The following is a 17,085-nucleotide window of genomic DNA, read 5'->3' as shown; positions in this document are numbered from 1 at the left end:
CACTTCCAAATTTCAGAATAATGGTATAAATACACATTCTTACAGCTAGCTAATGTTGTTTCTTTTCCCAAACCCCATTAAAAGAACATTAAAGGGTTTCATTGTGCTTCACGTTGCTTTCTTTTTAAAATATAAAACCACAAGGATGCTGGGAACAGAGAAAAAAATTGCAAAAACAGGGAGCTCGGAGAGGGAATGTGGAACGTGGATTCTTTAGATCCGCCGGGCACTTCTTCGTTTCACTGACTTTACACTAACAACAGCGACCCAGGAGCTCCCAGCTTCGCACAGGAGTTTTTCAAACAAACATACAAATAAAAGGTTTTTTGAGGGGCAGTGAGATGTGTTTATTGTCAGGGACGATGTCCTGAGCTTGACTCACCACTCCCCACATGATGGAAAGATAGAACTGATTTACATGGGAGATTTTTAAGTTCAAACCTGTTTAATGTGGGGGCCAGCGAGATTGCCAAGCACAGTGCTCTGAGTTTGAGTCCCAGGACCCAAATGGTAGAAGGAAAAGAAATCAACTCTCTAAATTATCTTCTTCTAACATCCACCTGTATGACTGACACACACACACGCAATAAAGAAATAAAGTAATAAAAACTTTGAAGAACAAATATACATGAACTGGTTTTGAAAATGGAAAGCATCTGGACTCGTGAAGGCTGAACCTACGTAGGCAGGAGAAAGGAAAAGAACCAGTCAGAATCTTGCACCTTTGGGAATGAATTGGTCATTAAGTAAGACTGTTTGTAAGATGATTAAGAACAATAGACTCCTCACCTCCACAAAAGAGTGAATCATGTAGGATTCCATTCATATAAACTATAGAAAACATGAAGTAATCTATGGGGACAAAAACAGATCTGGGTTTACTTGGAGTGACGAAGAGAAGGGAATGGACTTACAAAGGACTCTGGGGAGGCCTAAGCGTAGCTGTTGTGTCCTCAGAGGTGAACACAGTTTGATAGTCATATATCAAAACACACGAACTGAATAATTTGGCTAGGAACGGTTTCTTATCTGTCAGTTTTACCTTGACAAAGCTGTCACTCACAAGTCATTAAAGCAAAGAATCAGGGCCAGTTAAGGTGCTAAGAACAAATGACCACTGAGCACATAGGCTTAAATGGGTCCATCTTATCATTCTCTCCAAGGTTCACAAAACATCAGGGGAAAGGGGACAGAAATAACACAAGAACCAGAGACTGGGGATAAGAACCCTGAAATGCTGTCTTTGGACAGAACAAGGTCCTCATGATTCCATAGCAGCTGTGATTGCCTGCATATGATCTGAAGACTGAGCCTGTAAGCATTCAGTCACAGATATGGCAGATATGAGGCTCATGAGGCCCAGCCTTGTCCAGGAGAACTATTGACTATCCAAAACTGTGAGGAAGAGGAAGTCATTGTCTTCAATGATGTGGCCACTAGTGAGTAACTCATGCCTCCTGCCATAGTTCCACACCCATGCTCACACAGGCAGCCCTGATTAAATCCAGTGGGTCACAAAGCAAAACCATATAAGACATGAAAATGTGGGAATGTGGGAAAGGAGGGGTCTGTGGGAGTGGGAGAGCATAAGAGATGATGGGGAATGCATATGACCAGAACCTATTAGATGCATATAGGAAAATGCCAAAGAATAAGTTAATACAAGAACACTATAGTTTAAAATGCTGACATGGTGTGGAGGTAGGGGCTGCAGAAATAGCTTGAGTAGGTAAGAGTGATTACTGTGAAGGCAACTGGACCTGAGTTCAAATCCCCAGTAGCTATGTAAGAAGCTAGGCATGGGAAAATATGGTTCATCACTGGGAGTCAGAGACAAGTAGGTCCTAGGAACTCTCTGGTCAACCAGCCTAGCTGAAACAGAAAGCTTTAGGTTCTGTGAGAGGCCTATCCAAAAAATAATGGAAGAAAGTACCTGATGCCTCCCCTGGCTTTCACAAACACATGTGGGGGGGCACACACACATGCACACACATAGACACACAAACACACACACATATGCAAGCACATTGTACATACACATACACACATAAAATGCAGGCTGCTAGTTGGTTCTGTGATTTTTGAAGAACGGTATAATAATAATTTAACATATAGTAGAAAAATAAAAATGGAATAACCAGGAAAAATGATTGATTATATTCCCAGAACAACTCTTACCAAACTACCAGGAATCTTATTCTGTAAAAACTGGAAAAATGAAGTGGCTTTGTATTGGAGGATGCCAGGTAAGATAAGAAGAGAGTCTTGAAGCAAGACAGTTCCTGAAGACAGAAAGCCTTCTGCGAAGAATCCCAGCTTCTCCCCATACCCAATGCAGGCTGGTCTCTGTCCCCAGAAGCCCATATATTTGATGTGTGGTCCCCAGTTAGTGGAACTGTTTGAAAGGATTAAGGGGTGTGGCCCTAGGAGAGGAGGTGTGTCCCTAGGGGCAGGCTTTGAGGTTCTGAAAGACTCACATCAGTTCCAATGGCTCCTTCTCTCTGCCTTGTGCTTATGGATTGATATGAGCTCTCATTCACTGCTCCAGCTCCGTGCCTGCCTGCTGCCATGCTCCCTGCATGATGGTCAGGAACTCACCCTCTGAAACTGTAAGCCTTGAATAAACTCTTTCTTCTATAAGTTTTCTTGGTCATAGTGTTTTGTCACAGAACTAGTAACCAAGACAGAAGGCCTTTCTCCTCTAGGCAGAAAATTAAAAGAGCCTATGCTCAGAATCAAGCCAAAACTATTCTTAAGGTCTCCCTCCACCCAACAGCCCTGATAAGATGTGAACCTGTGATCTCTGTAGCCTAGAAGCCTCACTATGTACTCAGATGTTCCAATCCACACAAGAGACACCCATTTTAAAAATGTGTGATTATTAAAAACCTGCAGATTTCTCACAAGAAGGAAAAGTAAACCAACGCATAAGGGCAGAGAGAGGAACAAAAGATCATGAGAAGAGAAAAAACTTGGAAAACGAACAAAAGCTGGTGTGAGTTAGACACAACCACAGTAACAGGCTTCTGTAGTTCTCCACGCTCAGAGGGCTGAGGCCGGAGGGACGTTTGAGTTTCGGGTGATGAAGACTAGCCTGAGCAACCACAGAAAGACCTATTTCCTTCTTCTAAGTTTAAAAATATTATGAATATATACTAAATAGGTAAGTATCTCAGTATATAACACAATACATTATGCTAAAAAGTCAGTAAAACTGTGAAACAATAATAAAATACGATGATGTTCAGCAGGTGGAATATCCAAGCAATAAAATATATTAAAATGTCAGAGAAATGAGAACAATAAACAAGCTGAGAGATAATAGTTAAATAAACCTCCCAGAAAGCAAAGAAAAGGATAAAGACCTGGAAAAATAGACTAGATAAGAGGGTTAGAGATAGGGATAGAGTTGGATGGCTCAGTTGGTTAAGTTATTTGCCTTGCAAGCACAAGGACCTGGGTTCAACCCCCAGAGCTCACATAAAAATGCCAGGCAAGGTGGCCCATGTTTGTGATCCCAGCACAAGAGAGGAGAGAGGATTCCTTGGACTTACTGGTCAGCTAGACTAATCGATAATGACAAAGCTAATAAATGACCTTGTCTCAAAGGAGATGGAGAGCATCCCAGAGGAAAACACCCAAAGTTGTCCTCTGCACGACACATGCACACACACACATGCACACACTCCCACATACATATGCATGCACACACTTACACAGGCAAACATATAGTCACACACAAATGCACACACACATGCACAAATTCACATGCACACATCAACACACTCACATGCACACAGGAACACACACATGGACACACCCACACACACATGAACACATACACATGCACACCCTCACACAAACACACATGAATACATTCACACACACCTGCACACACACACACACACATCCGAGCATGCATATACACAATGCATACATAATTTTTAAAGGTAAGAAAAAACAATAAGAAGAAATATTAGTTTTTAAAACTTCAAGAACAAAGGTTTTCAGATTCAATGGCCTATTAAATACCTCACAGAATGAATGAAAATGTACCTACATCATAAAATTTCAGAATACTGAGAATAAGAAGACAATAGTCACATGACACTCCAAACAGAAAACAATAGTCAGATGAAAAGAACTAGACATTTGAATGGAGTCCAACTTCTTCATAGCAGTATTGGAAGCTAGAATGAAATGGAGCCATGCTTGCCAAGTCAGGAAACAGAAACAACTGCAACCTAGAATTATATACCCAGATGTACTATCAAGCAAATGTCAGAATGAAGATATTGCCTCCCATCCTAAGGAGATTTCTACCATTCACACACCTTCTCCCAAGTAGGAAACAAGATCCAAGACGAGAGACGTGAGAGGAAGTGATGTTATGGGGAAGAAAGGATAAAGCTGGAGAGCGCACCAAATAACTACAGTCCAAACTAATGCAGGCTGAGGCTGCAGAGCTCTAGGGATGCTCCTGTGAGGTAGAAACAAGCTGCCTAACATCTGAATCTAAGGGCAGATCTAAATAGGCAATGACAAGTTTGCAGTACAATTAATGATACTCCTGGATGAATCTTCTGCGAAGATAATCAAGCTTAAATTTTAGGATCTTTTATTTCCATGTATTTGGCTACAAGATCCTTTATAATTACATATCTCTCCTCTCTGTCTGTCTATCTGTCTGTCTGTCTGTCTGTCTGTCTGTCTGTCTCTCTCTCTCTCTCTCTCTCTCTCTCTCTCTGTGTGTGTGTGTGTGTGTGTGTGTGTGTGTGTGTGTGTGTATTACTGGAAGTTGAACTAGAGCCCTACTGATGCTAGGCAAGCATGCTGCCACTAAGCTACAGCCTCACCCTCTTTCATTTTCTGAGACAGGATGTCACTAGGCTGTGCAGGCAGCCCTTGAATAAGCAAACCTACTGCCTCAGCCTCCAGAGTAGCTGAATTACAGGCCTGTGACAACAGGCCCAGCATGTATTTCTTCTCTTAACCAGGCTTACCAGCCGAAATTATACACCACCCTACTGATACATGGAAAACTAAGAAAATGAGAAAGAGAAGACAGTTTCTAAGGAAAGACAAAATGACTAAGTGGACACAAAGAGTGCTTAATAGAGTAAGTATATTGGGTCTGAGTATATTTGTGTATCATAATAACAACACCAATTATTGATTTTAAAAATGTAAAGTGTAATCACATTGCAAGGAGTAGCAGATGAGAAAGGCGTATGTATATGCCAGTTGGAGATTGGAGCAGTTGGAGATTTTAAGTTTCTCTGGGCAGAGACACACTCTTGCCTTATTTCCTTCCCCTTCCTCCTCTGGCTCTTCCCTCCTCCTCCAATCTTAGAAATGGAAAGTCTTCATTCAGATTGCGGGGCTTACGAATGCAGGTGACCGACTGCTCCACCCGACTTCCTTCCGCACAAGAAGTGGGAATTCCCACTGAAGCCTGTCACTAACCAAAGATCTAATACGCCCAGGCACATCCTATGACCTGAAGGGGCACTGTGGCACAGACAGGCAGCTGGAAAACCTGCCCTGGCATGAGCTGACTTGCATGCTGGGTGTGCAAAGGAGGAGCCCTTGAACAAACAGCCTTATTGAGTAGTCATCTCTACTCTGCCATAGAAAATCACATAGAAGGGCGTTTAGAGAAGGGATTTAACTAAAGACAATGAGGTGAACATGTGAATGAGGTCTAGGAATACAAGGCTGCAAAGGCCTAGCTCTCCTTCCTGAATGATACAGAGGATGCTGAGAGACCACGGGTCCTTGGGATTGTAAGCCCTGGTGTGTGTGGGGGACAGTCACGGAGACTGGAGGAGTCATTGTTACTGAGTATCTTTGATTACTGCAAACATAGGAGATCCAGGAGTGAGCACTTGTTTGTTTATCCTTAGATATATTCTCTTAACAGCTTTTATGGTGCTATAATTAACATAAAATATCCAAATGTAAAGACCAGAGAGATGGCTCAATTGGGTAAAAAGCATCTGTTGACAAGCCTGAAGACCTGAGTTTGATCCCCTGGCCTCACATGGTAGAAGTCGAGAAGGGAATCCATGCATGTGTCAGTGTGTGCACACAGATACACACAACACACACACACACACACACTCATGTACAGGCACATGCACATGCTCACACACACAACTTTTTTTTAACTCTTTGGTCATATAAATAATAATAAATATACCACCAAGACTTTTTTAAAACCTGCAAATTTAAAATGTACAATTCAATAATTTGCAGAAGTGTGTACAGTGAAACAAACCAAGTGACAGGACCAAGATGCTAAGCACACCCGTTATTTTCCTGCCTCGTGGTGGACCCTTTCTTTGTCTCTGCTCTGTCCTCACTCCCTTTACCAAATGTTAGTGCCTGCTGGGCCCACGGACTTGTTCACATTTTCTAGAATTTGGTATAAGTCGAGCATAGATTATGTATTCTCTTTCTGCCTGGCATTTTGCACCATCAATCTAAGACACATACATACTGTTCCATGTGTTCATTCCTTATGTTTTGGTTTGGTTTTGGTTTTGGTTTTGGTTTTCAAGACAGGGTTTTGTGTGTGTGTGTGTGTGTGTGTGTGTGTGTGTGTGTGTGTAACCTTGGCTGTACAGAAATAGCTCTGTAAACCAGGCTGACCTTGAACTCACAGAGATTGACCAACCTCTGCTTCCTGAGTGCTGGGATTAAAGGTGTGTGACATAATTCATTGCTTTTTACTGCTGAGTACCGCATTATACGGCTTAGCCATTGTTTATCCAAGCACTTGTTGAAGACTGAGTAATTTCCATTTTTAGCAATAACAAATATATTGTTATGAGCATCCCCATAAAAATGTTTACACAAAGATATACTTTCCTTTCTCTCAGTGAAACAAAGACCTAGGAATGGAAGGGTGAAGAGTTTTGTGTTAGATACATTTTTAGCTCTTTAAAAAGCTATGACTTGCTTCCGGAAGTAATTGTATCACTTTACATTCCAACCAAAAGAATATAAAAACTCCAGTCTTTCTCTGTCTTTTTAATTTTGAGTACACTGATAACTGTGTGATTATTCCTAGAGCCTTGAATTACATTTATGTTCTCTTTAGTATTCAAAACTTTGTCAAGCTTAGAGGAAATACTCAGAGGATTGGTCTCTGTCACAGTTAGTGGAATTTGTTACAGTTCCACCAGGCTAACTTGTGCAAAGCCAACACAGAGTAAGGCATGGTTCAGAGACAAAGCAGAAGATTGATGAGGGTAGAATGGGCCTCCAGGTTTAGCTCCCGCCTTGTAAAATATTACCTAACTCTCCATGGCCAACTCACCTACCTTCCCAGGGGCTCGGTTTCCTGTCTAGATAATGGAAACTGTGGAATTGTTAATTGGTCAGAAGTACATAGATTAGAGGTATTTCCACAAGAACAGCAAGTTTCAAAGTACTTTAAAGTTTAAGCAAGAGAAAGAAAATTTAAATGTTATCAATATCTTTCTTATTTTCACCAAGAAATGCACATTTTATTTTATTGTTTACAACTCTCTTACAAAGAAGACGAAGCTACCCCTATTCTGAATGACAGAAACTCTCTTCTGTCTTCTTCCAAAGGTTCTTTCTAGAATGAGAAATGAATCAACTAGTTTCCATCAGGGCCACTTTTGGTTTTTTGGGATTTTTTTTTTTTTTTTGAGACAGGGGCAGGGTCTTGCTACAGAGCAAAGGCCAGCCTCAGTCTTTCGGGTGCTGTAATTTCAGGCACATACCACAATATCCCATGTGCATTATAGTTTTTGCAATAATCTCACTTATCCTTGAGCCAATGCATAGCAATAACTACACAGCCAGGCCTTACTTCAAGAGATAACTTGGTTAAGAATGTGAAGAAAGATCAATATAGCTCACTGTGAAAGTCACCTCTATTCCAGGAAAGTGTGACTGAAACCCAATAGTTGACAAGAAGAAAGACCACCCCACCCCACTCCATTTCATAAGAGCCTTGGCAAAACTGAACCTGCTCTAAGAAGACCAATCAACTCCATGAGGATCAAACAGAAAAGTCCTGGGAGGGCCGGTTAGAAGAGATTCTGGGAGGTATAAAGAAACGCCATAGGATTCTAAGGCTCCCTAGAGGCACCAAGCCTTCTGTGCATCTGTAAGGAAACAACTAAGATAAATAGGTGGGAGTTAAGGACACACAGATACTGATTGTACCGGGAAGAAGAGCATCCTTGTGTCAGATGCTCTGTGCAAATCCTGTGCAGTTTCTCAGTGGGCTGTAAGGTGTTTCCCGGCCTTTTAGGCAACCCCATGCTCACAGGAATAGGGCAAAGATGACTTACTCTTCAGGGAAGGTTGGAGTAGAGAAACCACTCCAAATTTCCAAAAAGAAGCAACCATAAGAGCTGCCCTAGTTTAATTTCTGCTGCTGTGACAAAATAACCTGACAAAAGGCCGTCTTAGAAGAAGGGATTTATTTGGCTTAATAAAATCCAGGTTTATAGTCCCTCACTGCAGGTAAGTCAAGTTAGGGACTTCAACCAACCGGCCACACTGCCTGCAGTCAAGAACAGAGAGAAATCAATGCACACATGTTCCCTTACTTGCTTGCTTGTGCCCAGTTCCATCTTTCCACTCTTATACAATTCAGAATCCCCTGGCTAGGGAATGGTGCCACCCCCAGTAGGATGGGTCTTCCAACATCAGTTAACTTAATCAAGTTGCCCACAGGCCAGCCTGATGGAGACAGTCCCTCACCTCTCTTCCCAGGTGATCCTAGGTTGTGTCTGGATGACAACTAATGCTAACCACCAAAGGTACATACTAGCAATTTTCTTGAGCCTTTATTTAATGAAACTGAATGTAGGTTGAGTGGAACCAAATTGTATAGATGAATTATGGTAGCAAGCTCTTGTCTCAAAACACCAGCCATCCATTCAGCTAGCTGAGGACAATAACAACCTCTTTTAGTTTTGTGATGAACTCTGTGTGAGGGTCTATGGCTACTATGTCTATAGGGATTTTAGCATTTGAACTCTTGCTTGTGAACAATGAGGAAATCCTAGGAATGAAGCAAAGATATAAATGTAACATGAGAGATTCCGAGAGCAACAAACATGACAGATGAGCACCAGAAGTGACTCATCCTCCAGGAGCACTGTGAGGAAAGAGTGGGTGAAGGAAACCAGTGAAGAGACTGATAGTGGAGGCAGGTGGATGGAAGGAATGGATGTGCAGAAGGAAGTGGGGACTGATGCAAGGTCACCTGGGTGTGCAGGAGAGTAGAAGGGGATTCTGCGATGACTGGAATCTGGACTTTAAAGTTTAAAATGGAGAAGTCTAGAAGAAATGGATGATCTCTCTGGGCAATTTGAGTCACTGTGTAGGGTAAGCTTCACAAATAGAGAAACATTACCCAGATTTCCCCACCATTTAGTTCTGCTTTGCCTTCAGCCTGTGGGAATTTCTAGAGAACTGAACTAGAGAGTCTTGCCGTATGGAAACAAAGAATTCGTAGAAACAAAATAGAAAGAAGGGAAGTGACATTCACATCCCTCTAAATAAGGAAATAGAAGCTTCTGACTCCCTGGTCCCTGATTTCCTCAAAGGCTGCCTAAGAGACAGCAGGCTACATTTCGCCAAACTTACAGGATTTCAAGTCATATCTAATTAAATCCCAAGTAAATGGAAAACTTAAACATAAAACACTAAATTATAAACCACTAAGAGCTATCAAAGGCCAATTTTTAGGTAATCCTGGAGAAGAATTTTTTTCCTATCAATCTCTAAAAGTAGAATCCAGAGTTGAGAGATCTTTCCACCAAGAATTTTGGTACCCTATGTGGAGCTGACCCACCCCACTCCACCCCCCGTACCTCCCTCCATCCCTTTTCCTATGCCACATTGCTTCTTATTCCCATGGCTTCTTCACTGGCTTGCTCTCAGTTTTTCTAACACACATGATCTTTCAGCTTCAGGGTGCTGCATGGGCTGTTCACGTTAGCTGGGATGTGACTTTCCCTCTGTCCCTTCCTTACCTAGACATTGTGCTGATTTTTCAGGGTGGGAATTCAGAGGATCAAGGTCTCCCCACACATATCTTCATAGCACCCCAGACTTTCCCTTCCTTAATGATCACCTGCTATAGGCTGAAAAGGTTTTTTGCCATCTCACCCAAAATTCACATGCGGGATTCAAATTCCAAATGTAATGCTATTGGGAGATGAAGCACTGGGTAGAGATAATATCTATTATGAGGGCACTACCTGGTAACCTTATAAAGAAAATCCCCTGCAGAGTTCCTTTTTCCCTTCCATCACACGAGGCTTCAAGAAAAGTGTGATCTATGTACCACAAAGTAGACCCTCATGAGAACTAGCCAGCAGCACCTTTCTTTGAGAAAACAGAATTTTCGTGGTTTATAAGCCATCGAGTTCATGGTGTTTTGCTATAGCATCAGACTAAGACAGCACCGCATTTTAGCAAGAAGGTGGGGCTTCTCTGCTGACAGAGACACTCACGAGGTTAAAAATCTTGTCTGCCTTACACTCAGCCCTCGCCTCTCACTATGTTCCCAAGTCAAAGACCTTATCTCCTATGATTGAGGGTGTGCATGAGTGAATGAATGCAGAGATAACTTTTAGTAATTACCTCAGCCTGTTATGTCTACTGTAGACAAGTAGACTCCTTTTGAGTGTAGCCTGATTGATACTGATTGATGGTGATCGGATTTGCCTAGCCACATCTGACATTCTTTACTTTCAGAACACCACGCTTCTCATCCTGTTTCAGGAAGGAACAATGAGTAAAGAAACCTGAGTTCCATGGGTAGAAGAAAAATAGATCCCAAGCAAAGAATAAACTGTACCAAGGAGTGAAGCTGGGAAAATGTGGCATCTACCATGGAAGGAAAGACAACCAACACTAACTTGAACGTTCTCAAACACAGTCTAATGTGATGCTTTCCAAAACCCCATGAGGAATTCCTAGAGCAGTTTTGCAAGTGAAGCAACCCAAGCTCTGAAGAGTGAGCTGCTTACCCATTACCTCACAATGGGAGACACAAAGGCATGCATTATGCCTTTGCTCATCCTGTTTCCTCAGCCTGGAATAGCCATTCTCCGCTATGCAAATCTAAGTTCCCAAGCTAAAGGCAGCTTAAGGTAGCCTCCTTGTAGGCTTCCCTGAGCTCCCTCCTACTTCCGGCACTCCCCACCCTCCCATCCCCAAAGGCTGTCTTTGTTCCAATCCGCCTATTTTTGCATCTGCTCATCTTCCCTTGTTCCTAAGTCTTAAAAAATTTAAGAGCTGGAGAGATGACTCAGCGGTTAAGAGCACAGGCTGCTCTTCTGGAAGTTGTGAGTTCAAATCTTAGCAACCACATGGTGGCTGACAACCATCTGTAATGGGATCCAATGCCCTCTTCTGGTATGCATGAAGTCAGGGTACTCATATACATATAATAAATAAATAAATAAATAAATAAATAAATAAATCTTAAAAAAAAAAAAAAAAAAAAAAAGCTGGGCAGTGGTGGCACACGCCTTTAATCCCAGCACTTGGGAGGCAGAGGCTGGCGGATTTCTGAGTTCGAGGTGAGCCTGGTCTACAGAGTGAGTTCTAGGACAGCCAAGGCTATACAGAGAAACCCTGTCTTGAAAAACAAAACAAAACAAAATAAAAAAACTTAAAAACAGTGGGGCTCTTTGCTTAATCTCACCCTACAGTCCCCCTCCAGTACTTCATTATTTTCCAAGCCATGAAGCAAGCCAGCTACCAAGCTGACTCGTGCAGATTTGCACAGGGCTCCTGAGAAACACCTGCTCTGGACTCACACTGCTCCACTCTAGAGTCTAAGCTCTGTGGCTCCTCTTTCAAGAGAACCACAGTACCTTTGAGCATCTCTGTGTAGGATAAAATATGCTCTAGGAAAGAAAGCAAAAAGAAGAAAGTTAAATATTCTCCTCCCTTGGATATTTGTTTTCTTATCAAATCACCTTAAAACTTGTCCAGATTCTCAGTCTCAGAAACATAAATTTCTTTTCCTTAACGGTTATAAAAGGCCCTAAAGGTCTTTTGTGTACACCAGGCTTTCTTGAAAGCAAGACTAAGGAATCAATCACCCTTTCACTGTCATGGTAAAAAAGTCAATTTTTTTTCTAAATTGTCAATAAATAGACATATACTAAGAAAGAATTTATTTTTATTCAGTTTAGGAGCCAAAATATCAAGTTTGCCATTGAAATCATGAAGGAAAAAAAGCAGGAAGGATTTGGCACTCATCTGTGACTCAACTGTCCGTGATTCAACAAAAGATGTACCAGAGAAGGTAAAGAGTGGGTCTGGAAAAAGACACCATTCGACCAGACACACGTTTCAGGAACACAGGGAACCATAGCAGAGCAGGGTCGTGTTCAGGATGCTCACGCAGTCTGGAATGAACAGCCAGAGCTAGACTACTCCAGGTAGTTATCCAGTCCAATCTCCCACCTCATAAATAAGGGAAGCCCTGAGAAGTGTAAGGATTGTTTAAGACTGGACAGTGGCCAAGATCAAAGTCAGATGAAGCTCTGCCTGTCTGGTCACACTGTATACCACACCTGCTGATCCCACCCTGCATAGCAGTTGCTTCAGTTGGAAACCCATCATCTTCAGTCAACAGTTCACATTAAAAAGCAGGAAGAAGCTGGTTGTGTTGGTGGTGCACACTGGTAGGATTTGCTGAGGGAGGCAGAGCCAGGAAGATCACAAGTTCAAGGACAGCCTGGATACTCATTTTGCCAGGCGGTGATGGCACACCCCTTCAATCCCAACACTAGAGGAGGCAAAGACAGGCAAATCTCTTGTTTTGAGGCCAGCTTGGTCTACAAAACAAGTTTCAGGGCATCTCTCTGTGGCTACACAGAGAGATGCTGTCTCAAACAAACAAAAAAATGGAAGAAGAAGAAGAAGAAGAAGAAGAAGAAGAAGAAGAAGAAGAAGAAGAAGAAGAAGAAGAAGCAGCAGCAGCAGCAGCAGCAGCAGCAGCAGCAGCAGCAGCCGCCACACTGGGCATAGGACTGTTGGCCTCCCACCATAACAGATTCCTGTATATCTTTTTATTTAAAATACCTCGAGGTCTGAGGAAATTACTCAATGGGTAAAGTACTTGTCACTCAAGCATAAAGACCCAAGTTTGAATCCCCAGAACCCACATAAAGTTGAATATGGTAATACATATACTTAATCTCAGCACTCTGACTGCAAGGTGAGATAACACAGGAAAACACTGAAAGCTCACAGGCCAGCCAGCCTAGAGAACACAGTGACAAAACAAGAAGAGACCCTATCTCAAACTAGGTGAGAGGTGAGGACTGACACCTGCTGTTGCCTTTGATCTTTTATAGACATACAGTTTTCCCACATATATGCATACACATGCAAATGTGCATGTGACCACAAACACACACACACACACACACACGAATACACTATACACATAAAAACATTTAAATACTTTGAAAAACTATAAAGCACTACATACATGTTAGGTTATTTTATTATCTGACACATTAACTTGACATTACCAACTTTATTATCATCCATTTTGCTCTCCCAGACAATTTATCTTTACATCTGAAATCTAAATTCAGCCCCACTGTAAGCATCTAATTAGGGTGTTAGCTTGTCTTACTGGAAAGTCCTTCTCCCAGAGGGCAGAGAGCGTTGTGAGACAAATGCTAATGAAGACACAGACAGAATTGATTGTGTTAGAGAGGAATTTTAAGAGAATGTATGTCATCCTGGTCTGTGGTAAAGAAGGGAAGGAGACTCACACACAACCTTAGTCAGAATAAGTCTGGTTTTACCACAGAAACAAACTGAAATCTCAGTGATTTACCAAAACTTAAGATGCATTTCCCATGGCCGCCAAGGTTAACGAAGGTGTTCTAGCCTCATGCCTTTACCACGGCAGCATCTGGGTCATGTGACCTCTGTGGTTGCTGCATCAAGGGAAGTTGAGTGTGACGAAGGAGCTGGCTCTGGTTGCATCAGCAGAACTCAATCAACTTCCTGCTCAGAGGCTGTTGGCCAGAGTGTGCCATGTGCCCTAGTTTAACTGCAAAGGAGACCAGGAAGACAGACACTCATCAGCAGTGCCACACATGAGCAGATGGGTATTTAGTGAGCAATTAGCTACCTACCACACAATGATTCCAGGAAATCATACATCAAAAGATTTCAGAGCATTCCAATTATCTAAACAAAAATTTGCATAGGCTTTAAAGACCGAAAGGCTAATAGAAATTACATAAAAAATAAATAGTAGTAGTAATTAGCTCTAGTTATTACATTTCTCATGGGCTTTATTTTAGTTTTTTTATGTGTTTCTCCAATACAGCAATATTTAATAATAAACATTTTCTTTTTTTCTTTTTCTTTTTTTCTTTTCTTTTTTTTTTTTTGTTTTTTTTTTTTGTTTGTTTGTTTGTTTTGTTTTGTTTTGTTTTTCGAGACAGGGTTTCTCTGTATAGCCTTGGCTGTCCTGGAACTCACTCTGTAGACCAGGCTGGCCTCAAACTCAAAACCCCGCCAGCCTCTGCCTCCCAAGTGCTGGGATTAAAGGCGTGTGCCACCACCGCCCGGCAATAATAAACATTTTAAACATACTAATTTTTTTAAATTGAGAAACAAGTTCAAACCAGAGGTAACCATGACTCCAACAAGAAAAAGACTCAAAAGGAAAGAAAGTCTCTTTTAAGAAATGCACTTTCGCCCAGAAGATTGCAATTACCCCCCAGAAGAACAAAAGTAAGAAACAGGTCCAGACACCAGGGTTGCCACACAGGAAGCCCGCTGATGAGTTCATTTCAGAAGGGCATCCAGGAAAGAAGGCAAGGAAGAGGCAAAGCCTCCATTACTCAGCATCTCAAGAGGTGAGAGAAAGGGAATTCAGAAACAGAAAGCATCCATAAGGGAAGAAATGAGCCAACGCAGAGAGAAGAGGTCACAGCTAGTCAGCCACCCAGTGATGCAGTGTCTGAACTTCATCTGTGTGTGCCCCTCCTGATGCTCAGGTTTGAATCTCCTGTCATCTCCAAGTCACATCTGTCCCTCCGCTCCTGAGCTCCTGGAACATGTTAGTCAAACATGCTTGAGTTCAAGTAGAAAGACTGCTTTTGATACACTTAGAGATACATTGTCATCTCTCTGTGTGCTGTTTTGCAATCTAGAATAGTTCTCAGACTCAAAGCTGTTACCATTAAAGGGACAAAGGTGGCTGGGATGCAGCTCAGTGGCAGAGTGCTTAACTAGGATCTCCTGGTCCGATCTCTGGCAGCACAAAAACACAAGTGCAAAACGGATCAAGTAGAACAGGCAGAGCTTGGGTGCTTTTGCACTAACCCTCCAGGAAAGACTTCACGAGGGCTACATGAGGCCCTGTTGGTCTAGCTCCTGCTTTCCTCACAGTCCTCCAGTCTCAGCTGATCATCCCATCTCCCTCTACTGGAGGCTCTGAGCTCCAGCCTTCATGGCCTCCATTTACCTGACCCTCACTCATAGCATCTGCTTGGTCCAGAGTGCTCCCTTTTCTCTCCACACAGAATAACCCTCTCTCAGTCCAAGCATGACAAATACTTCTGTTTCATACCTTTATTACACTTAGCCTCAAGGTGTAATCATCTCCATGAGGTCAGGGGTCATCACTGGCTTCAGCGTCAGCTTTTAGGAGATCAGAGACCATAGCTGGTTGTGCTCACTTGACTTAAATGACAGAAAAACGTTCAGAAGCATCATAGATTTCCTTCATTCTTTGTAAAATCTTTATGCGTGTGTGAGAGGGAAACAGAGACAGAAAGAGAGGTGGGGAGAGAGAGAGAGAGGGAGAGAGAGGGGGAGAGAGAGACAGAAACAAAGAGACAGAGAGACAAAGAGACAGAGAGAGGGGGACTGCATTAAGACACAGAGACAGCCTTGTGGTTGAGTATAGACTAAGCGTCTGAATCCTATTTCCGCAACCTGCTAACCTTGCAACCTCAGGCTGGTTACTTAACTGCTAGGACTTTACTTCCTTTTCTGTAATGTGTGATGGGATGACCTACCTCTCTGGTCTGATGAGAGGATTAAGTTGAGATAACATATTGTAAAACCTGGAAGCTAGTAAGTTGTTATGGACATCCTTTTCTCCTGCCTAACTGTCATGGAATTAAAACTAAGTAGGGCATGAATGGACACTGAAAGCTTACTTGTCTCTCCATGTTTATGCCTCTGAACAGGCTACATATCACCTGAAGAGAAACGTGCCTCTCCCTTGAGGTGGACAAGTGAATAGTTAATTCCAGAATCCCTATGCCCTCATGAATGTCAAACTCTGTAAATGTTCATATCCCGGCAGAACATAGCTTTGCATTCATATAATACATAGCCCCTGAATGCCTTGAATCATTTCTATATCCCTGCTAACACCTAACACAGTGTAAATGCCCTGTAAATAGCTATTATATTGTATTGTTTCCAGAATGATGACAGGAAAGTCTACCTAAGTTCAATACAGATAATTCTCCTCCCCATCCACAAGTATTTCTGCCTACAGTTGGTTCAGTCTAGGAATGCAGAACCCAGGGACACAAAGAGCCAAACTTTCCCCCAGAAAGTTCAGAGTTGTGCTTCTCTCTGCATTCAAGTGATTCCTTTCACATCCAGGGATCATGTGCTAATTTTAAGGTTGATTCTGAAGACGTTTACAAATGCTTCCCCCACTTCATGCTACAGTGGCAAGCCATGCCAGAGTACACAGCTATACCCCACTGCCAAACTTCACTCATCACAATGGTGGCCTTCTTTCTGTTTTCAGGGTATCGCAGAATTTAAAAAAAGATTTCACTAGAAGAGAGAAAGGAGAAAACCTTTCTCATCTTTGGGGCAGTTGTTGTTTGTTTGTTTGTTGTGGCAAGTACATTGCTTGAACACATGTGCATATAATTTATGAGTGAGTATTGAGGCCCAAGGTTGATATCAAAAACCTTCCCCAGTCACTCATCTTATTGTTTGAGGCAGGGTGTCTTAACGCAACCCAGGGGTTGCAGATATAGTTAGTCTAGCTATCCCAATTGC

The sequence above is a fragment of the Arvicanthis niloticus genome, chromosome 2 (genome assembly GCF_011762505.2).
Source record: "Arvicanthis niloticus isolate mArvNil1 chromosome 2, mArvNil1.pat.X, whole genome shotgun sequence".
Lineage (NCBI taxonomy): Eukaryota > Metazoa > Chordata > Mammalia > Rodentia > Muridae > Arvicanthis > Arvicanthis niloticus.
The sequence above is the reverse complement of the archived record's forward strand: the minus strand, read 5'-3'. Positions refer to the sequence as shown.